The sequence below is a fragment of the Onychostruthus taczanowskii genome, unplaced genomic scaffold (genome assembly GCF_017590055.1).
Source record: "Onychostruthus taczanowskii isolate IOZ18803 unplaced genomic scaffold, ASM1759005v1 scaffold12, whole genome shotgun sequence".
Classification (NCBI taxonomy): Eukaryota; Metazoa; Chordata; class Aves; order Passeriformes; family Passeridae; genus Onychostruthus; species Onychostruthus taczanowskii.
In genome coordinates this window covers 7443193-7467971 of record NW_024498351.1, presented here as the reverse complement: position 1 = coordinate 7467971, position 24779 = coordinate 7443193, and positions in this window count along the sequence as shown.

Genomic DNA, 24779 nt, shown 5'->3' with positions numbered 1-24779 from the left:
CCCCCACCACCTGCATAGATCTACATTTTTTTTCATTTTTAAATGCAACGTTAGCATTGAAAATCATTATTTAGGATCTAATAAAGTTTGTTAATATGCTGTTACTAAATGTTACTGAAAGAGAATATATTTAGGGGAAAAAAAGAGTAGCTCTCTATTCCTTAGAGATAACCATTTTGGAGGTTTGGTTAAGGTTTTTGAAGATTTCCTCATTTCGGAGCGATCCAGCTTTGTTGTATTCAGTTATTTATTATGGAGTTGCTAAAAATAGAGTACAGAACAATGACAGCAGAATCTGCTACCATGAAAAATTACACCCCATTTCTCATTAAAAAGACAGCGACTGCTAATCTGTGTGTATAAATACTTCTTCATGCCTGTAGCAAAATGACATTTTAAAGACTATTTCTCCACTTGTAAATGAAGACTTTGCATCTCAAATTGCAGTAAAGGAAAACACCCTAGAATTAAAATGCAAGTCTGTATAGCCTAGGAAAAAAACAAAGCAAGAAAAAAACCCAACACAAACCCCAGAGATATTATTTGGTTTTTGCTAACCCCTTTTCAATTATTCTCTGCCCAGGTCCCATCTCACTTAGTATGGAACAGGTTAATACACATCTCTGGCTTTGATCAAGTTATTAAAAATCTGATATTCTGCTGGTATTTGAGATTATGTGTACCCATTCCTGCCCTCACACATTTCCTTCTCCAGGCCTAATCTATTGTTGAATAAATAGTTCCCTGCTGTTAAACCACAAAGCTTTTTTCTGACACTGTATTAAAGCAGGGTGAAGCAAACCACTGCAGAGTTACAAAGAATATCTAGGTAGCAGCTAGTTCAGACTAGAAATTCATTTGCTGTGGTGATGGGTTGCTGTGTAACAGAGGCAGCAGCTCATACAGAAGGGCACACAGTGGGGGCAGAAACTCTGGGGAGAGCAGCACATGTGCTGCTGAGCGGCAGTGGAGACACACTGCGGGGCTCAGTCCCCACCCACCGGAGCAATTCCCCAGCACATCTGCGGCCTCAACTCGAATACAGATGCATCTCTTCAGGTCTGGGGATGCAGGGATGCCTGGGCTCTCTTACTGAGGCTGGGGCAGCAAGAGGAATGCACCGGCAGAATGTCTGTCTTGCCAAGTAAACAAGCAGGGACAAGAGACCAGCACACTGCAAGTCTGTCTCCCTGATCCTGACAAGGAATCACTGATTCTGTGGGTCAACAACCAGCTTTACTGTGACCATGGCACTATTAAAGGATTGAGAACTGCTGGAAAGAGACAGGACCCACCTTGCAAAGGGGAAAAAAATCATCTTTGTCATCAAGTTATGCAAGCAAGTGGGAAGATTAAAGTAGGAACAATGGGACAAAGTCCACAGCCAGTAAACAAATGAGGAAATGGTGGACTAGGTTGGCAAGCAAAGGTTCCAGGGTGATGTGTGTGAATATCCTTATTATGAAAAAATTAAAAAAAAAAGTTGAAAGGGGTCCATTTTAAGCACAGCTACAGAAATAAAGGAGTATCTACAAGCAAAGACAGTATCATGAGGAACACACTCATACCTTTTCTGGAAAATGAGCACGGCTGGGAGCCTCTCTGAAGTGCCTGTATAGTAGCACATGAAACAGGTGAACAAATAAAGAAATAGAGGTCAGTGTGTAGTTGCAGGGGGGTGAAAGCATCCTAGAGGTGTGGTAAGAATTCATACAACTGAAGGGCTGCAGTGGATGGAGGCATGTCTCCATCCACTTTAGGGACACTTAAGTACAGGTCAGGATGGCACAAAGGGGGAGTCACTTCATGGGAGTGAATACATGACGGAATACATGAAGATCTTCGTTCTGATGAATGATGAGCTAGCTGAGATCTTAGGGGTCAGGATTAGAGGTCAGACCAAAGTGGTTGGTACCACTGTGTGTGTCTACTATAGGACACCTGATCAGGAAAATGCAGAAAAGACCTTCACATAATTTCATTTTTTCAACCCATGATACTCATGGGAAACTTGAATAACCTCAGTATCTCCTGGAGAAACAACACAGGAGAGCAGCAGCACTCCAAGACATGTAAGTAGTGTACCCAAAGGGTCAATACTAGGGCAAATACTGTTTAACATCTTCATTAATTAATTAATTGGATAATGAGACAGCATTAGATGCTCAGAAAATTTGAACATGATAAAAAAACTGAAAGAAGCAATTGATAAACCACAAAGTGGTGGTGATATTCAAAGGGATCTCAACAAGCTGAAAAAATGGGCTGACAGGAATCTCATGAAGTACAGCAAACAGAAAAATAAATTCCTGCACCTGCAAAATAATAACCCACGTACCAGTACATGCTTAAGACTGGCTGGAAAACTGTTTTGCCAGAAAGGATCTTGGGGTCCTGTTAGACAAGTAGAAAATCAACCAAGGTTCATGTGCCCTTGTGCTACAGAAGGTCAAAAACCTCCTGGACTGTATTAGGAAGAACGTTGTCAGAAGTGGGAGGGCTGCTCAGCCTAGTGAGATGCATCTAGAGGACTGTGCCTAGGTCTGGTCTCTAACAGAAGACAGGGATATATTGGAGAGGGGCCAGCAAAAGGCAGCAAAGATAATTAAGGGACTGGAACATCTGTCATATAAAGAGAGACTGAAAGTGCTGGGACTGCTTAAACTGAAGTAATGGCCCAGAGGAGATGTTTTTAAAATTTGCAAATACCTAATGGGAGAAAAAAAAGAAAATGGAGCCAAACTTTTCCTCATGGGACCCAGTGACTAGACAAGAAGGCACAGAACAGAAAAAATCTGTTTAAGTACAAGAAAAAGCTTATTTTTTCCCCAACAAGTTGCCCAGAGAGGGTGTGGAATATTGCCTCCTTAGCAATATTCAAAACCTGATCAGATACAACCCTGAACAAGCAGCCCTAGGTGTCACTGCCTTGAGATGGAATTTCAACCAGATGATCCAAAGGTGCCAACCTCACCTGTTGTGTGTTTCTGTGATACAGTAACAATGGTGATTATACTTGGCTGCCAGGGTGCACCTAGAACTGTGTGCAGAGTACAAGCAAATTTGATGCCTGAAAAAACATACCTACATCTGTAAATCTATAGGTATGAATATATTATAACTGAAAATAAGTATCGTGAGAAACTGTGATGTAAATTATAGTAGTAATTTGTTTAAATTATTCTTGGATGTGCAGAAAAGGGTAAAGGCAAAATGCAGGGAAAGAAAGAGAAATTGTTACCAGTTGCCACTAAACCAGACACAATCAGCAATTTTAGTTTATCAGCTGTTATGACAGCAATAAAAATAAAGGATATAATAGGGTATATTTTATCACAAGTATTTTCCCTTATATACACATTACCATGTAGAAGAGATAGCAACTGTCAAAAAGATGCTGATTTCTCCCTTTGTCCTTCAGCATGCCTATATTTTATGAATTTTCAGTTGTGTCACCAGTCCCAAGGCTTCCTTTATGCTGCTTTTTACTATGCACAGTTCAAGCAAGATGCCAAAATCTCTGAGAGTTTTTTTGTGAGATAAATATACATATATATATATGTAAATGTATGTATGTGAGCACAATATATATATATATGACAAGCATAATCCTAAATCTTACTGGCTGTCAGCGAGGTAAATTTCTGTAACATATAGACATATACTGTCACATAAAAAAATTAAAATGTATAGTTGTAGATAATTTATATAACATGTAACAAATTTCTGAATGTTTTCATCATCAGTTCAATTGTCCGATTCTTTACTGAATACCACAACTTTCTTTGCTATAGAAATACTTAATGACAGAGTTCCACAGGATAATTGCAATATGTTCAAAAGAATGCTTTTTAGCATGGTTCACTACAACAAAAGATACATCAAAAAACCCTTTTCCTTCTCGTTATCCTTTTTAATCTCTACTGTACAGTCATTAGGCCAACTTCTTTTCCTTTTTCCACATTTTCATCTTTGTAGTCTGTCTGCCATTTTCTTACGGTCTTTCATCATACAACATTGCATCCTCTTGCTTAGAGGATCTCTTTAGAATCAGGACAATCAGAACTGAATGTAGCTTTCAAAACAACTTGATAACATCAAAGTTGTACCCCTTTCTTATGAACACTAGCAAGATATGATTGTGAGATCAACTCCTACAATTTGTGTCAATACTTAATGAGCTGCTTGCAGGTTTTTTTATGCACACATCTAGTGAGCATTAAAGCTGGAATTTCTGTGACCTGGGATCTTCAGATGTAAACTCTGTTTTAGAGTCACATCAAATGCTTTCAGTTTGCAGTGTACAAGCACTGCTAATTCACCTTGAAAATGGAAAACCTCGACAGAGTGCCACTTGCACTTCCTTTGTCCTTTTTGTCTCTTACCTACGAACATGCAATTGACACCCTAGAAATTGCAGAGTTCCCCTTACATTCTATACCCCATAGCTACAGCTACTTGATACCTGTTCATGACCTTCCTCCAAATTCCTGGCCCTCCATTTCATGGCTTGCACATCCTAGGAGCAAGCTGCTTGAACAGAGAAATGTTTGCTAGCTGTCTTTAGAGGGTGCATATAAGCACTCATAACTTGGCTACGATTCTGCAGATTGGCTTTATATGTGTGCATTCTACCTCACCACTAATTGCCAAAGCCACAGCATAGATAAAAACACACAAAAAATGAATGCTTTCACATTTCCAGCAATCTAGGAAATCATGACATAATAATGTGTTCTCTCAGCAGTAAGTGCATGTCTGATGGAAAGCCATGAACAGACAGTCAGTGTTGCAGGAACAGGAAACCAATCGAGTAAGGTCCATATGGATTACACTGTGAGCACAGCGGGATGCAGAGCAGAGACTAAGTGCCATATGGAGTGGAGATGGTGAGGCCATCTGGGTGTTTTCTTTACAAAGGAGACCCACAATTTTATTATGCCCATTCTGAGCTTCAAATTACAGACATCTTAAAAACGTTTGAATTATTTTTATTTCTACTGTAATTCATTTGTATGTGTATGCAATACACATCACTTGGAAGTATGTGGGCTTCTGTTATAAAGATCAAACCTCTGCTGGTGAGATTCAATAACGTACACTCAGATTTAAAATTTCCTCAGCATTCAGTAGCAAGAGATGGCAAAAAAGCTCTACTACCAATGGAATAGAACAGGCAGAAAATTATGTAAGAGCACAGCTATGTTCCTAATTCTTTTTAAACTCCAGAGAGGAATTAATCTCCAATTTTTCTCAACTTGGTACCATTCTTACTCTTACTTTGCTAGTTTCAGTATTTGAGCTTGGTATGTGGACTTTTCCACTCAGATATGCAGCAAGGAAAAGGGAAGAGAAAGAAAAGATAACTCAGTCATCAAATGCTCTGCAGTATGCCCCTTGGGTGTCCCATCCTGGGGAATAATAAAACTCCTTATGCAGGAAAAGCCACAAACATTTTTTTATCAGCGACTCTATCAAGAAGGGTAGTGATAGGACAGGATGAGGGCTAACAATTATCAACTGAAAGCAGGTAGGTTTAGGTTACAGATTAAGAAATTCTTCAGTATGCAGACTCTGATACCCTGGAGCATGCTACCAAGAGAAGCTGAAGCTGTCCCATTCTTGGAAATGTTCAAGCCCAGGTTGGATAGGGCTTGGAACAACCAGGTTCAGCAGAAAGTGTCCTGCCCATTGCAGGAGGTTTGGAACTAAATGATCTTTGGGCTCCAACCCAAACCATTCCGTAATTCTATGATAACATTTTCCTCAAATAAAAAAAGGAGAATCTTGTACCTCTAAAACCTGGAATGTACTTTTGTACATAGGTTCACAAAAAAATGTCCTCTATTTTAAATTCCACTGCAGCAGAATCACACACTTAATTACATGGCTTAGCTGGACTTCTAAAACCAGTGTATCAGGCACTCAAGCACTTACTTGATCATGCTCTGAGTGTTATTTAGTGCATTTTTTGGAGCTGAAACAGGATTTTTCTTCAAAAAGAAACAGGTGTGTTTCCTCAACCACTCATTAAAATACGGGCTAAAAATATACCTTTGCTACTTCAGCCCAGGATGTATACAACCTATTTTAAAACATTCCGTTCATTTAGCTTTATCCTCTTTTCACAAGTTCTACCCACCATCAAAGAGAATAAAGGCCCTGAACCAACCTGGCAATTATTACACTCATTTACTCCTATGGTTAACCACACAATCCTGTTTCTGTACCTACTTGAGCCACCTTCAAGGATTTAGTCAGTTGCTTAGAGACCTGAAGACATCCCCACAAGAATAAAATGTTTTTTGTGGAGTTTTCCAACCAAGAATATTTATGTCTGTGATGCATACAGAGTCCTAAATTGAACCCATATATCTTCATTCAGAATCTGCTAGGACCTTCCTGCCTTTTCCAGCCTTAAATTGTTTTTCTGCTTATTGATCAAACTGTATGCAAAACAATTCATCAATTAAAAAAAAAAAAGTCACCAAATGAAAATGTAATATCCAGCTACAAACCTTATTCTGATTTTCAGATGACCAGACTGCTTTTGCCAGTCAAGGGCAAAAAGAACTTTTTGTCTTGCACTTGTCATTTCAACGTGCTTGATAAATTGGACTGGACAGTAACAAGAAGCTAGAGCCTTCAGAATCTGGCTCTATGAAAACTTCTAATACAGTAGAAGAGTCAAATAGTTGACACTTTTGCAGACATATATCAGAAGAAACAATAAATCTACTTTCAACACGACAGTGTTGCTTCATATATACACAACTGCAAGAACAATTATATGACTGTAACCTTGAGGAACTGTAAGGTTTGTTTCACCAAAAAAAAAGACTTATTTTCTGTTTCACAAAAGAAATAATTTTGTAAATTGGAAATAAATTTGAACTGTAATATGGACACTGTTTTTATGTATGGGTTTTCTGTAGCAGATGAGACCCATCATAGCATTTTAGGACATCTATATGTGAATATGCGTGTTATTTCTATTCTGTTACAAAAGTGACCAGCATACCACAGTAAACCATTTAAATGTGAGTGGTTCCATTAAAAGCAGCTGTCATTCTCAAAACCTGGAAAGTAAATGATTTTCTGCAGCTGTACATTTTGTCACTGGTTTTGAGAACACTCGATACCAATGCTTTCTAGCCTTTAAGCAGATTCCATTGGTCCAAGACTATTCTCTCATTTATTTCTTGACCCTTAGCAAGTGATCTACCTGCAGTGAGTTTTTCCTTTATCATTGTTGATCTGATGCAGGCCAAAAGCTTGCAGTTTAGCCTGAATCCTTTGAAGTAACTGAAAATAGACTCTGGTGGGATTTGCATCAAAGACAAGGAATATTCACCATACAATAATTAAAAAGCCCCAATGACATAGAACACATTTACATGGCAATGTATTTGTACTGCAAGTTAAAATCAGCATTTTTTATGTTTTCCTATAATTTTAATTTCAACTATATTATTCAGTAATTTCTTACATAAGATATCTTTCCAGAAACTTTCAGTTTTATTAAAGTTTTCTTTAGCATTTGAAATGTCAGGTGAATGTAGGTTTTTTTCCCTAAAATTTATCTTCATATATAAAAAGTTTGTAGTTTTTTTTAAAAAGTAGCGAAAGTCATTACCATGTCAGTAAAGTACCTGCAAGAGGTTAACAAATATTTTCTATGAAAGCACCATATTATTCTGCATGCAGTTTTTTCCCCACTGCTTCAATCTAATCTTTTACATTTGTATTGATTTCTTTTTATTTCATATTCCCTGAGTCTAGCCATCTAGATTTTTGTTCATTTCTTTTTTAAATTAGAAAACAAACAAAAAAAAGAAAGTTCACTCTTCAGCAAATATAGCTAAACAAGAAATCATTTGAAGCATTTTCACATCTATACTTTGATGATGGAAAAGCAAGTCCTCAAAGAAACCAGAGCATTGCCTTCAGAGGCAAAGCCACAGAAGGAGAAAAAAATGACCCAAAACAGAGAGAAGTTTAACTTGCATAAGCTCTTTGTCAGTGGATATGAACAAACATTCCTATCATAATTTGAAAAGTAGGAATTACTCAACTAAAATAAAAGAGATGCATTTTCATACTGGAAAATAACAAAAACACAGAAATTTACCATTATTTAATAATTAATTTCAGAATTAATAAGGATTGAAGTTCTGATGGACAAGCTCTGCAAGTATCATCCCTCAAACTGATCTCTTTCAAAGACAGACCTCTTTTAAGTCTATCACACTGTATGATATATCCTGCTCTTGATTTTACCAGCGTGTACACAGACAGAGAATGGCTTCTCAGTCTTACTCCCTTTAAATATGTAGGAATTATATTAACCCTTTTAGACAGAGCCCTGCATTGTATTTTATTTTCCATTTACTTATCTTAATAATTCCTAGGGTTTTCTCAGTGTTGCAGCTTTCCTCACTCTAACATCTTCAGTGGTCCTTATTCTTAAATGCTTCACATGTCATATGTTCCTATTACAACATTTCTAATTTGTTAATGTGCTAATGTGAATCTAGAGTGAGGCAACTGCACATGATCCACCTAATTCAAAACTTAGCATTTTTTCAAATTTCTGTAATGTCCTTGTTATTCCAAGAGTTCTTTAAAAACAACATTAGGGTGGTAAAGATGACTTCAGTGAGTTAGAAAGTCAAGTAATTTTCTGGGGAGATCTAAAAGCCCTAAAAAATTGTCCAAGTCATCATCTGAGGCTGCTTCTCTTTTCTGTTAGGCAGATGGAGTAGGAGTCAGATTTATTTTTCTTTCTTTCTTAAGCTCTTCTACTCTATGCACTGGTGGGACAAATAAAAAAAGTTTTCAAATGCCCCCTCCCTTGAATACGAAGCATCTTTCTCCTCCTTTCTCCACGTGTATACTCTGTGGTTGAAGTAATTTTCATGTTCAAGACCTGGTCATCTGGCTTTTGTTTGTTTGGAATTTCTGTCCCAAATTTGCTTTTTCTTTTTCTTGTTTGTTTTTGGTTTGTTTTTGTTTCTTGGGTTTTTTTATTGTTTAGCATGGATCTCATTTGCCTCTCTCCATGCCTGGTTTTACCAGGTTATTTACTATCAGAGCCAAATTAACCTGACAAGCTCTCTTACATGACTCTCATTCTACCATCTACAATAAACATCAGCTTGAATTTATGAAGATTTCTCATCTTTTCATACCACTTTAAAAAAATCATTAAAATCCCTATTGAAGGAAGGGATTTTGCTGAATAGATTGAGTACCAGAACTTCAACAAATATTAATTCAATTAAATCACAGAGACCTAAAATATGACTATCATTAATGCTACTTTAGGGTAAACACAGCTCCGACATTATAACCATTCTCCTGAAAACAGGAATAATTAGTTATTAACTTCTAAAGTTTCTACATCTTTAAATCAATATTTACAAGAGAGACAAAGTATTCATTAATATCACAATAAAAGTGATTTGACCAAAATGTATATGAATAGCAGTCTTTTCCTTTCTAGACTAAATGTAGCTTTCAGTCTTTCCAGTTTTTCTATCTGATGTTGCTGGCACTTCCAAGAACTGGGCTAGGAATGAGGGCAGAAGAGAAAGCTGAAGGAAGAAAAAAAAAAAACTACAAAAAACCCAACAACAACAAAAGATTATGTACTTTGAAATTTGGCTTGGTTTCTTGGCTGCCTTTGACCATCTACCCTTCAAAATGAAGCTGAAGCATTTTGTTAAAGACCAGAAAACATGAATTTAAACCCAGATTACAGACTTTACACATATTCATTTTGATGACTTTCAAAAGAAGTATGAACTCTTCTGCTTCTGTCATCAAACAACAAAAACCCACCAGAAAAAAACCTCACCTCACTTACTATGCAACACTACATAAAACATAGAGAGCTAAAAGTATACTTGCTTTTTCCTAGACTTTTATTCCTTCTTTTCTAGCATTCCTTAGAGTAAAGCATTCCAGCTGTGGTAAATATTGCTCAGGCATGAATCTGCACTTCGATATTCATAAGCATACATTTCCTTCCAAGCTGAAGACATTTATCACAGTTTGACCAGCAGTTAGAGACATTTTCTAGAAAAAAACATGCTATACATTTGGCTTTCCTTCCTACTGTTAACGTTTGCTTGTAAGCAGATTATACTCCTTTTTTCTTTATATTTGTGGGGGGTTTTTTGCAATTATTTGTATATCCTTAGACGTATCTGCTGCAAACTACTAGTCCAGTTCTTTTGCTTCTTTTCTTCAGATGAAAATGTGAATCAAATTCTATATCTTTATTCCAATAATTCAGTACTTCTTCAAAGAGCATCAAAGCTCTCTTTGATCAAATGGAAAATGATCAAAGACTAAGCTTGTTAGGAAAAAAAAGCCTACACAAAGTGGAGATTCTAGTGCTTTTTTTCACTTTTATCTTAGCTTCCTGCTTTGATTATGCATTTTATTGTATGAAGAAGGTTGATGGGAGAATAAAGTAAAACAGAAATTGAGGGCCAATGGAGGTGTAAGTATTAGTGAAGTGCTTGACTGCTTTGTGCTCTTGTTTTCAGTGCAATGCTACTCTCAGGAGCAGAAAGAGTTATACCTCATTGAGAGCTCCATTCTCATGTACATACATAAGTTTCCACCTCAGGTTAAATAGGACTTTAAATTCAAAAAGGATTTGCCAGCATGAAGATAATGACAGCTGCAAGTTCCTGATTAACCTAGTACAGCACAGGAGTCCCATGTACTCCAAGAGGATGGTGCAACTGTGTTCTGGTACTAATTGAGCCATCAGCTGTAGTTCCATGTGTATTTTTGCACTCTGAGCATTTGCATTGCAGCTAAGGTGACTGGAGAAGCTAATTCAAATATAGATAGCTTGAGTTAGTACTGAACTGGAGATAGCTATGGCTCTGATAATGAATAAGAAACCGAGGATGGGACATCGTTATTTTCATTAAATTCTTAATATTTACTTGGTCCTGAATTACGGCCCTACATTTTTTTCTAAATTTACGTGAAATCAAAATTTTTGTGGTATGAACTGTACACAGTGCCTAAATGTATATGTTACAAAGAACATTGTAGGAGAGGATTAAAATAATCCCTTTAAAATCATAATATCATCATATATTTCAAGTGTAGGAATTTAAATTTCAACCTTAGTTTATGCTTTTATATACTTGTCACCTATATCTGTATGCTTTTGTACTATATATTTTATTAATTAAACCATAAACACAGAAATGGAATACTTTTGTATTTCAGGCATATGTGTCAAAACAAATTCTTCAGACAAGCTCAATAACATTCTGAGAATTAAACAGAAACAAGAAAATACTTCATTTGTAAATCATTATAATGTTAATAAAATTTGAATTTCTAACAAGTATTACCTACAAAATAAAAAAATCTTTCAATCCAGATATTTAAAAAGAAAAAAAATCTTTACACTATTTACACTCAACATAGAAATTCCCATTTCTTTACTCCTCTCCTCATTTTTCCTCTCACATTTTAGTACCCCCTAGCTCCAAACATCATACCTTGATCTAGTCAGCTCTTTTTAACCCTGTACATTCATGTTTTACCACCTTGATCACCCCTTTAACAGCCATCACAGAACTGATTAATTATATCCTAGGACATACATCAGTAGGAAACTGAATAAAACCAGGTGGGTTTATACATATACTGTTGGAGATAGACATTTGCAAGGAGAATTCAGACTCTTTTCTCAGAGGTGAAATGCAAATTGAACTCATCACAGCTTACAAGTGCATTTACAGAAAGAAAAGGCTGGCAGTTAATCCAGCAAAGGAGGTGTACCAAAGAGAGGATTAATGAATGGAAGCTCAAATTGGAAAAACTCAAATTGAAAATTAAGCAGAAATTATTAACCATGTTTTGTATGATTCACCACTGTAATGTATTAGTAAGGAAATTTATTATTATCCAGTTCTGAATATCTTCCCACTACACCTGCTAACTACTTTTTGAGAAAATGGCCTTAATCTAGTCATAGTAGTTTTGGCAAAATTCAGGGATGAGTGGTTGATATGTGAAATGCTACTAAAGGTATTCATAGGTAGAAATACCCCAGGGAAAGTACTAATTTGGTAATAAGTGGAGGAAGAAAAAGTGACAGGGGATGTTGAGAAAGCTGAAATGTTGCTTGCACATTTTTGCATCAGTCTTCAGTTAAGTGGAAGCACGTAACTTCCCAATTAAAGGTAGTTTAATTAAGGGTAACAAAGAAACTAGTATGGTGTCAGCCCACAAAAGGGAAGGAAAAGTTTACAAGGTAACATCTACATAACAAATTTTCAAAACCTAGAGACATGGTGGACTTCTACCTGAGATACTTAAAGGATTATCTGAAAACTCATAGAATCATTCTCTTTGTGAAATGATCAAGGTGGATTTAAATGCCAAAAGAGTGGAAATTAATAAGAATAGTGTTAGCAAATGTAGAATGTATCATGCTTATTAAAAAAACCCCAAAAAAACGAAAGCTAAAAAGCAAGCAACTAAAGAACTATAACCAGCTTTTGCTCAGTTCTGAGAAAAATCTGAGCAAACCATTAACAAATATTGCAGAGGCAATACAGATCATATACTTCAATGTTATAATATAGGCCCATATGGAGCTGGAAAGCTCAAATGGATTTATTTTTGAGATGGTAGGTGCAAAACACCTTGGATAATCGTAGATAACTGTAGCTAGAGAGCAGTTAGCATAACGAAATTCAGAGCACTTGCGGGGATATACAGAAGCCTGTATTTAGTTAGGATCCATTTAATGACTTCATTAATGACGTGGACAGTGGGACAGAGGATGCTTGGTGAACCTGCACGAAGGTAAGGGAGATGGCACCTAAATCGCAGGACCATGTACAGGTGAAAAACTGGAAATTTGTGCAAGACATTCCAGTTGTCCAACAGCCAAACAGATATAGGATAAAGGGGACAAGATGCAAAAGAACCACCTAGGTAGCAGTTCTGAGCCTAAGTACCTGTCCTTGTTCTAATTATCAGGACACAGCCTTCATGAATCGAGCAGCCTTGGTTACTGCAGTCTAATAAAGATGGGAATTAACTGCTTACAGCTTAGAGACATGATCAATAGGTGATCAGAGGTAGAGAAAACATGGAAAGAGAAGACTGGACATCTTTTTAACATAAAACTGAATGTGAATATGGAATAGATTTTAATTATGTTAAAAGCTGTGGGACAAAGCGAAAATAAGTTATCCCTGCATTACAGGACATACAGGACAAGAATAAACAGGCCTCACTTACAGTAGAAAAGGCAGGATATTAGGAAATAATTTAGATTAGAAGGACGGATGTGATAGCACAGGTTGAGCAGTAAACTCATGGAATTTCCACTATTGGAACAATTCACAGGCTAGGCAATACCTAGGTCTGCAAAAAGCTGGAAAAAAAATTGTTGATATAGGTGAAACTGATACAGCTGATGTAGCTGATATAAATGGTAATCCATGAAAAAACCTCACAATACATAGGGAAATGGTGTTATACATGAAAAGTCCCATCAAATACGTCTAAGCTCCTACAACAAATACAGGCTGCGACATCTTTGGAAGGTCAAATGCCATTCTTTCAAACTTCTGCAGCAGGTAAAGCAACACACCTGATTTTCAGATGACATTTCCAAAGAACAGGAACTTAAAAAATAAACCTATAAATTCATATTAAAATACCTGGAAGAAAAGACATCCATAGGGATCATTTTTCAGCCCCATTTCCTAAAGCACTGGATACACTCATCTGTATTTTATTAACTGAAAATAATTTCATTTGAAACAGTCGAGTTCATTCAAAAGCTGGTTTAGAATTACTATTCAATAAACCAAGATTACAGAATTCTTAATAAAACTGGGAAAGTTTGACTTTGAATTTCCAAGTACCAAAAACATAAAAAGTTTATTATGCTTTCCTCTAAGTTTTTTGCTGAGGAATTGAAAGACTTGCAAAGTTGTATATGCATTAACTGCTTGACACAAACCAATTCAGTATGATTGAAGAGATATTCTGTGGGGGTTTGCATTAAAAATGCAAATAAGATGAAAAAGGTGTGCAAAGAAGATTAAATGATGACCAAGTGATTTTTTTTCCAAGTACGTACTTGACAATCTAGCAAACTCAATTATTCCTCCCAATCCACATTTCATATTTATATACACATAAAGCCCATTGTCTAGTGCCCTCAATGGTTTTCAAAGTTGTTATTTACAGATTTTCAAGTTGACAGTAATGTAGCCGTAACTTTTGTTGGACTTCAGTTCATTAGTCTGTTCCTCCCTATGGTAATTTCATTATGTCTTCAACCTGCATTCTAACTCCCACTGCTACAATTAGTCGTGAAATTTAAAGCTACCAGATTGTAAAGTTATGCTACCTACTACCTACTACCCAAGGGTAATTTAACCATTAATTACTGTAGCACTAGCTAACATTCCTCCCATCTAGTGAACAAGACCCTTAGAGCTCATAAACTTTCCTATATCCCTGGGTGAGTACTTTGTTGATCTGAGTCTGAATGTCCACACTAATGACGCAATGAATAACAGGCCTTAAATGCACCCTTCAAATTACCAAGTAATTTCAATGGAAATAAAACAAGAATGGGAGAGCTGGAATGTAAAAAAACACCACAGAAAACTGTCACAAAGAGCAAGACCCCTGTGATTCTGGTTGTTTTTATTTGGCTGCATTTGTCCATGGATAAAAAGCCTGAAGGGACCATATATTGAATAAACACAAACATAAATTCTGCTGTTGAATTCAGTGGGACTATACTCACAGAGCATAACTCTTTGAGAATGGATCTTTCAGCAGTCAAAGGTAGGGGAAATAATGAGAAGGGCACTTGTTCTCTGTTCTGATGTCACTGTTCATCGTCAATACACACATAAAGCTTGGGGAGAGGGGGGCTTCAGAGGTGCTAGTGACTTTGGTTTACTTTGTCGTCTTGTAGGGTCCACAGTCCCACATGACTCATCTCAACTCTTCAGTCTATAGAAAGAAAGTCTAGGAACAGGAATCAGGAATCAGAAAACGCCGTGTCAGGCTGATCAAGAGGAAGTGATGACTGAGGGTCTTGTATCTCTTGAGTACCTAAGTCAGGACACTAATCAGTAGCAGCTGTTTCTATAAATAAATGTAGGGTTTTTTTCCAGACAGTAATGTATTTCTTGAACAAAGAACCTTGTGCATTGCTCAGGTCTTTTTTTTTTTTTTTGCAAGATATTATTTCTTTAAGCATCTTTTCTTTTAAAATATTTCCTATGTGTGTGGATATATACGTGCATACACATACACACACACACACACACACATATATATATTTATGTAATTTTGTCAGCATTGTTTTGTTTGAACACCTGCCATTCTATTAGTGACTTTTTGAACAAAAAAAGTCACTAATACTGGGCGTCAGAGGGCCTAGTGGAGCCCTTCTCTTGCAGCATACAGCAGTGCAGGAGGGGAAAGAGGAGGAGGGGACATGCACTCTTTCAAGTGCATGGAATATGATGGTAAGTGCTGTTTACCATAATTAAAACATTATTGTCCATTTTAAACACAAACTTAAAACACAGTTTCATATTGGCTACTATGAAGACAATTAACTCTATCCCAGCCAAATTCAGTAAAAGCAGTCATGAAATTTTAGGTTAGTTACTCCTGCTGTAATGACTGGCAAGAAAATACAGATACCTCCTATTTCAAGAATTACATTGATGCAGAGCACTTGGTTCTTACTTTCTCTATTTCTCTTTCTTTTTCTTACACCTTCTTCTTTTGTCTTTTTTTTTAATCCTCAGAACCTAGCTTGGCAGTTGCAGAGCCAGCAGAAGCACATAATGCATCATTTAGATGTTGATGATGCTGCAGCAAACTTGCTATTAAACTCATAGTAGACCTAAGGCCTAGAGACTTGTGATATTTCCAGTGTTTCTGTGACAGTAGAATTACACTTATTTCATTTATCTAAGTTGTTTTCTTTCCTTTTTGATAGAAACAAAATCTTGCATTTGTTTCAAGGTAATGTATTTCTTCTACCAAATTCCCCTTTACCTACAACTTTCTTTCTTTTTTCCTTCCCCTATTGCATACAGTATGTATAGTGTAAGTAAAACCCAAAATTGTCCATAGGTTGATTATCCATTATAGATTATGGATTTTTCATAGTTTTTTTACTAATAGGTCTTGATTTCATACAAAGGACAAAAATGTCAGGAGATGTGAATGAGGACACTTTCCCCTAAGCACACAATAGGAGTGTTTTGGAAAAAAAAAAAAAAAAAAAAAAAAAAAAAAAAAAAAAAAATGGGGGTGAAAATGTTCTTTAGGCAGTGGAGAATGGAAAAAAAGGTTATGCTCTCCAGGTACCTGAACCCAAGATGCTCTTTCTCTATTAAGAGACTGAACTTAATTGCCAAAGAAGAACTAAAGCATCTAAATTCAGGAAAGATGCAAAAGAGCATAATTTCTTTACAGTAGAAGAAGAGAAGACTACTAAGCACCTAAGTTATACTACACAGAACTCACTTACATACTACCACAAAACATTTCACTTTTCATAAAACAATTCACTGCCTTGTGTTTTATTAAAAATTTTTATTTTCTCTAAAATTGGAGGCTCATGTACAAGACCATGCATCAGGTCATTCTGTAGTTTGATGTCTTGAGATAATTTTATTTTTCATTCTGCCCCAATAGTGTAGTTTTCTGTTTGACTGTATTGGCATTGACTTTTTCTATGCAAAGATTTTTTCTTCTTATTTTAGAACTTGATTGGGAAAGTTTCATGGAGTTTATGCAACTTTTATCTCAAGGAAGATGTTCTGATTTATATTGTGCTTATTCTGTTGCTGACATTTGGTGACATTTTCTCTTTTGTTGACAGCTTTGTACTTCATTAAAAAGTAGGCTACTCAAGTGAAGGTGATTAATTTTTTTGTCCAGCCTTTATCATATCCAGCACATAAAGCAGTCTTCTTACTTCGTTCCTGCATAAGCTTTCCTCTCTGATTGCTTCTTTTCTGTACTGTGCTTTTCTCTATGTCCCCTTTGTGAAGTATTTTCTCTTTTGTCAGCAGTTGAATCTCTCTTTACTAATTTCTTTTAAAAGTTCAGCACTATAGCAGAACATTTTGTAGCTATTTACTTTGAAGCTGTAGGCAAGCAAAGCTTGTAATACTATGATTTGCAAGTTCCTGTCATAAAAGGTCAAACACCCAGTCTTTCAGTCTTTGTGTTTCTCTTATTAGCATGCCAGAACTGTGATTACTAATCCTTAAAAAATTCTTAGTGCACTGACTAAAATCCAAGATATCTTTCATTCTAATAGCTGCGGCAAAGGTGAACAAGAACAGACTTCTATGCCCAAATGGATGTGAGTAGACCTGCAGCTTCACTGCTAATGGCAGGAAATACAAAATACTACCAAAGAGCTTTCAGGCAGAGATAAATGACCTATCTCACAGTCACCAGAGATTAAACACCTGCCAAGCTGCAAATAGCATTGTCTTACAACTGCAGGATCATAAACAACTGATGTTTACAGCAGAATTTTTAAAAGGTGTTAAAGTCTGAGAATTAGACAATAAAAGTAATTGGCTAATTGCATCTCAGTTATTGAAAATTAAAAGCTTTAAGGCTAAATTTTCCAGTAGTACTATACTTTTTCTTCTTAACCAATGCTACATTTCAGAATTATTTTGGGGGGGAGAGGAAAGATGGCAATTTGAGTGTTAAGGAACAAAAGAAATTATGTTTCCTGAAAGGAAATACTTAGCACTACAGCTGGTATTCTGGACCATGTTTTTTTAATTTTTAACCAATGCTTTTGCAGTTTCAACTTTCATACTCAGTTCAGAGTAAGTGGTCTCCTGTGATGCACGTCAGAGAGAAAGAAACAAAAAAAATTTGGGAAGTAACTGGATTTCCTACATGTCTAAAATTTTACAAAATTTTCCAGCTCTTGGCAAGCTGTAAGGTATCCAGGTGGGGCTGTAGAAGGTCTCTGTGGGAGGAGCCAGGGGCTGCTCAATGCCAGACATAATCACGGGCAATCAGGTCCAATAGACCCACAATGAATGTTCACTCCAAATGAACACATCAGCCAAACTGATGACACCTCCATGAAAACTTATTTTAAAAAATTCATAAAATGCCAGACAGTGAGAGGAGGAGGGGAAAAAAGGAGTGAGAAACAAGAGACAGAAAACTGACATCAGAGAAGGAGGAGCTTCATGGAAGAACTGGTATCTCCCCTGCAGCTTGTGAGGGGTCCACGCTGCAGCACAGAAGTGTCAGGAGGAAGGAGCAGTACACAGGAGCAAAGCACACAGGAACAGAGAAAATTTACATGAGCCACACGCTGATGTGAACTCCTGCACCACTTGGAGCAGGGTTAGTTAGAAGAGTCAGAAATTAAAGAATGATGTAGAGCATAGGAAAGGGGGTCAGGGAAGACTTGGGAGGAAAGGTTTAACAATTTTCTTTCTGTTTTCCACTACTCAAATTAATAACTTAATAAATTAATAAATGTCTATTTTAATTAGGAGTGGTAGCATTCTCTTTTCCCAACTGAGCCTGCTTTGCTTGTGACAGTAACTGACAAGCAATCTCCCTGCCTTCATCCTGACCCTTGAACTTTCTCCATATTGTTCTTCCTCTTTTCTCCCCTCTACCCTGTTGAGGAGAGGGAGTAAGCAATAGGCCAAGTAGATGTTTGACAACCCACCACAATGTAGAACCAGAAACTCCAAATGCACAGAAAAGCATGATTCAAATATTGGGTTTATAGAAAAAATGAAATAAAATGAGCCATTTGTCTTTCTTAAATATAGTTTTCCAGTATATATATGTGCACGTGTGCTTTCACACACAGGTTCCCCTCATCCATGGATCTGATAATTATTTCTAAATGAAGACTCAAATCTTCATTTGAGCAATCAACAATCTCCTTTTCTAAACACGACGAGAATGCTTCAATTTCCTAAAAGTACTAAACAATAGTTACACAGCATCTCTCCATGCTTATCATTTTACAGCTCAGAAAATGAGGATAAAAACTGTAACATTTCTGGGTTTATCCATTTTGTGGAATACTACAGTCCTAACCTAGTGTAACTAAATTTTAAAATGTGCATGTCTGTATGTCTCCTACTGTGGATTTGCAGGCCTAATAGGCTATGAAAATAGATTAGGAAATTGAGTATGCTGCTCAATATTTGGTCTCTGTTTTTTATTTCTGTTGCTTGTTTGCTTAAATCATTTCCTGAATTTGAATAATTTTTATGTGTTTACATATTTTAGGTTATTTTTTTCTGTGCTTTCTCAGTTTCTGGAATGCTAATAGCTCAGAAAATGGCAGCACCCCTGTGCCTTGTGCTTCTCTCTGTAGCACCAGTGGTAATACTGCATATTTGTCAGCATCAAAATAAATCCCACAAAACGCTTGTTCAGTCAGATTTTGACACAGACAACTGACACTGAAAACAGCATGCAGCTTGGTTTTGACTTAAACAATAATTTCCAGTAGAATGGATATTTTCTTACCTGTGTAAGCTCCTCTTTTGAGTAATAGCTTACCTTCTGTGAAGCCTCTGGCAACTGAAGAAAATACAGGTACCAATCCCTGTCTCCTCTGCTGGTTATCACCATTTCTGGAATACATAAAAGAAAATTATCTCTGTGACATTGTTGAATATCTTTCTTACTCCAGCAAAGTGGAAGAAAAAGGAGGTGTTGAAGTCCTATATCTTGGGCCTTCTAGTAATGAAGACACACTGCCAACTAACAGGACGCTGAAAGCATCAGGAAATAAAAAATCTGTCAGAAGTTCTGCTTCTACCATTTCATGACAAGGCTAAGAGGATATTGCCCAAGATTTTCCCATCCATTGACATTCCACTGACAATTTAACATTCCTCTGCTGTGGGACAAGGTCAGATATTGGTGATCTGTCCCTAAGATTTATCCCTTGACAAATATCCTATATGTCCAAATATCCTATTATGTCAAATGACAAATGTCCCTATATAAAATTTTTTGCAACAGGCACAATGAACATATTCAGTCATTAACACATCCATAGCTTCAGTCATGCTCTCTAACATCTACTTGCTGCTCAACCCTGTCAGCAAGAGGAGGGGCTGGCAGTCTAAGGCTGTGCTGGCAAACCCAGAGCTTTCCCCCACACCAGCATCTCTCTGTACCTTCATGTACATTCCTTCTCTGAAGATGAACTCTGAAATAATGCTGTTCTGTTGTTTGCTAGTTTGGGGTTCAAATTGCATCCTAGCTCTATGATCCCATGAAGGTCAAAGACCTCAGACATATCATGAATTTTCCAAGTTAGTGTAAAAAAAATTACTGCAGTAAAAAGGGACTTTGTAGAGACACTATGAGGATAAACTGATGATTGGAACACACAATTGCTTTACACTCTCTTTAGCTTTGACTTTGTTTCTGTTTTCTCATGGGAAGCACAAATTATATCTCTGGCTACATTTAAGTGACATTTTGCAGAACTTATAAAGTTATACAAAAAACTTATAAAGTACACTTTTGGAACAAGTTTAATTCAGGCATGATCCATTCCAAGAAATTGCATTCTCTCATCATAAATCATGATTTATAACTTTTCCCATTAAACCTTAAGGTTTCCACAACAGCTGTCTGGTTTTAATTGCACAGCCTTTTCCAAATTAAAGCATTAAAACTTGCTTGTTTTCTACTAATATATGTTTAAACTGATCTTTATCTTATTATTTCTGTAATATTGAGTAAAAGTCATCATACTGAAGAAATATCCAATATTTACATATTTATTATGCCAAGGGTCATTGTAGCAACAATCAATCACAAGAATTTTCATTTTATGGTGCTGCTTACATTCTGTTAGAATTGAATTGCCACAGGTAGTGGAATTAAAAAATGAAAATTGAACAGAATTAATTTTTGTGATAATTCAAGAAAAAACTGTGTTAGGCTGGATGGTATTATAACGGTTTGGAAATATAGAATTAAATCTTTCCAAAGTAAGCAAAATATTTTTAAGCCAGAAGTTGGTTGCTTTAAAGAGTAAGGTGTTTAAATCTTCTCTTGATTTACACTCTGAGTGTGTTTATCTAACTGCAATCTGAGAAATATCCTGGTAACATCATTTACATTAATAGGGTTAAATGAGCTAAAAAATGTCAGATTCACATCTTAGAATCAGTATAAATTTGGTTCCAGTGTTTCTTAACTTTGGAGATTTATTAAGAAGGCATAAAACACAACCCTCTGCTATATCATCTATAGAATATTATTTCCTAGCCCTGAGCCTCAATAGATTTATTTTACTTCTGGGGCACACAAGAACATATTTCAATTCATGTCTAAAATTATCTGTACACTGTCATTAATTACAAATATTGAATTTGCATAGAATCTCCTCTACCTTATTCTCGTTCCTCCACAGTAATCCAAACTAACTGTATCACTCTGATCAAATATACCAGCCATCCAAAGTGATCACAAGCCTTTTCTCTTTTTTTTGAAGGTGGGGGTGATTTTCTTTGACTACCAAATGGCAAGTGAAGCAATATGTGAATTAGAATAAATCTTATGCAAGCAATTTATTCACAAGTTGTTTTACTAACTGGGCATCTCATGGGCCATCTAGCATTATTGTGCTTAAGGGACTAGTGTAGTATAAGAATATCCTTGAGATCATATCAGACAATGGTTTGCTGTGATTTTTTAAGCTGTAGCACTTCTTGGTTAAGACTGTACTGTTCTCCACTCCTCGTCATTCTTTCCTTCCATTCCCATCAACACCCCCTCAGATCTGTTGGCTTAAGCTGGGTATCAGCACTCAGCACTAGTATAAGCTAATTCTAACCATGATAATGTTACAGAAGCCAATTAGTAGGGAGCGGGTGTGCTCCTAGGTTGGCAAGTAAGTGGTGATAACTCTCTCAGGTGGTGATAACTCACAGATAATGTCATAGAAGGATCTATGAACCAACTTTTTAACCAGCTGAGCTGCATCTGGAACAATGCATCTGACTGCAAACTCAGAAATATTGTGAGTCAGCTATTTTGAGAACAGTTGTCAGAGGCAACTAGAGATTGCAAAGGGTCACATATGTTCAGTATAGATAATACATAACTGTCCCACTAGATAATGCAGTTATTTATCTTTCTTTTTAATTATTCATTTCTTGGGCATTCATTATTTAATTAACTTAGCTTTTTTGTTTTCAAACAGTTCCAGGGTCAGTTCTGAGATTTTCATATATATTTTCTGAGTATTCATACTTCAAACATGAAAAGAGTAGTCATTTCTAAAGCATTAATATTAATAAAATATTTTATTACATAAGTGTCAACTTTAGATGGTTTGAATCTAACTAAACAGTGATTTATAACCAGAAAGGTTTTAAGTTTTGGGATTTTTTTTGCTTTGACCTTCAGCCATTAACAGTTCTAGTACTAAATGATATGGATGCTGTAATTTGTATAATTTTTTTTGTATTTCAGTCTAGACAAATGGCTGGAAAATAAACAGCTGTATTTTTTCTGAAAGCCTGGAGGCATTGTTTCTTAGACAGCAAAAATTCTTATGGTGGACAGGTTCAGATTTTAGGGACAGTCCTACAAACTGTTGCAGCAACAAATGAGCTTGGATTCACTTTATATCAAAGAAGCTAAAGACATTATAATTACTTTGTGACAAAATGAGAGTTTTCAACTTCCTCTAAGTGTAAGCACTACTTGTGAACAATTCATTAAATCAGAAAAGGTTTCAATGAAATCAAAAGTAATTTGAGATCAACAGGAAATTTTTTTACACAACCTGATCTCAAAGATATTATGAATTATTGGAGTGCTTGAAAAAGGATGCAGACACACTCTTTCTGTTCTAGAAGGAGCTTGCAGCCAGAAAGCCAACCATTCCCTGGGCTGCACCCAAAGCAGCATGGGCAGCAGGGGAGGGAGGAGATTCTGCACTTCTGCTCTGCTCTGGTGAGGCTCCACCTGCAATGCTGCACCCAGCTCTGGGGCTCCCAGCACAGGGAGGACATGGATATGTTGGAGCAAGTCCAGAGCACAAACATCGAGATGATTAGAGGGATGGAGCCCCTCTTCCATGAGGAAAGGCTGAGAGAGAAGACAAAGTTCCAGGAAGACCTTATTGTAGCCTTACAGCATCTAAAAGGGGCTCATAAAGAGATGGGTAGAAACATTTCAGCAGACTCTGTTTCAAAGGTTAATGGTTTTAAACTAAAGCAGGGTAGATTCAGGCTACCTGTAAGGAGAAAAAATTTTACAATGAGGGTGGTGAAAAACTCCCACAGATTCCCAGAGAGGTGATAGATGTCTTCACCCTAAGAACATTCAGTCAGACCAGATAGGGCTCTGAGCAACCTGATCTAGTTGAAGATGTCCCTACTCATTGCAGGGGGGTTGTTTTAGGTAAACTTTAAAGGCTGCTTTCAACCCAAATTCTTCTCTGATCTGTCCGATTTGCTACTGGATTAAATAAAAAATATCTTCTCTTAGGTCAGTTGCTGATGAGACAGCACAGACCTAAGCATTTTGATCTTAATGTTACTTTTCTTCCAGTCTAAGTATGAAGAATTTGGATGCTATAGAAATGTCATTCTGAGAAATCTGTGAATTAAACACAATAGGAGTGGAAGGGATTATAACCTTTCTGGGAAAAACAGGTTAATGAGAAACTACAGAGCAAGTTATATAGAAACTATACAAGAGTAAAGACTTTTTTTATGCAATGAAATGGCAATTGTGATGAAAGAAATCCATCTTTAGGAGAAATTTAATGAGAAAAGATACTGGCACTAACACTTTGTTAAGGCTATAACTGCATGGTGTAATGACCACTGGGTAAAGCATTGCAATTCAAAATGAACGTGTTTGTTAAGATCCACATGGTATAGGAATTGTTATACAGTACAAGAGGAAAAGTGGGAATTTCAGAATACCAAAACCAATGAAATTTGTGGTGTAAAAGAGGAAACAATACAAAAGTTAAAATAGATTAATAAACATATTGCTGAGACTATCTAGATTACATATTGATGTATGTAATACTCCATATTACATATGGAGTAGCATAATGACTTAAAATTCTGGCTTTTACTGAGAAAATATATGAAATAATATAAAATTCCAGCTGCCTAACCAGAGTAAGCATTCTCCAGGAATCATCCTTGATTTTCAATATTGCTTGGGCATTTTAAACTTATGCATTTAAACTTGGGCATTTAAACCTTATGTGCTTTAAATATGTTACTTTAAAATAATTTTCTTCTGAAACAGCCCTCAATCCTCAAATTAATATAAAGATCAGCAGGCTCAAGACATGCAATTGGACATTTGTGGTGACTAAAAATACAACTGCTGATGTGCAATAATTACATATGCTTTCTGAATTGCATCTTGTGTAGGCCATTTATGAAGTTATCCAAACTATTTAAGCACCTTTATTTAGTGAACCTTCCAATTTGTACAAGTATAAGTTTTTCATAACTAAATAAAAAGAAGAGAACATTTGGATCTGCATAGGAACAGATGAAAGAGGAATCTGGAAGGATAATGCTTGGCATAGTTATAAACTCACGGATGATAAAGCTGTAGTGGTGAGGATATCATGAGATACAGCCAACTGACAAAGCAATGGAATAAGACATAAAATTTTATGTTATAAACAAAAAGACAGTGTATGAGAACATGAG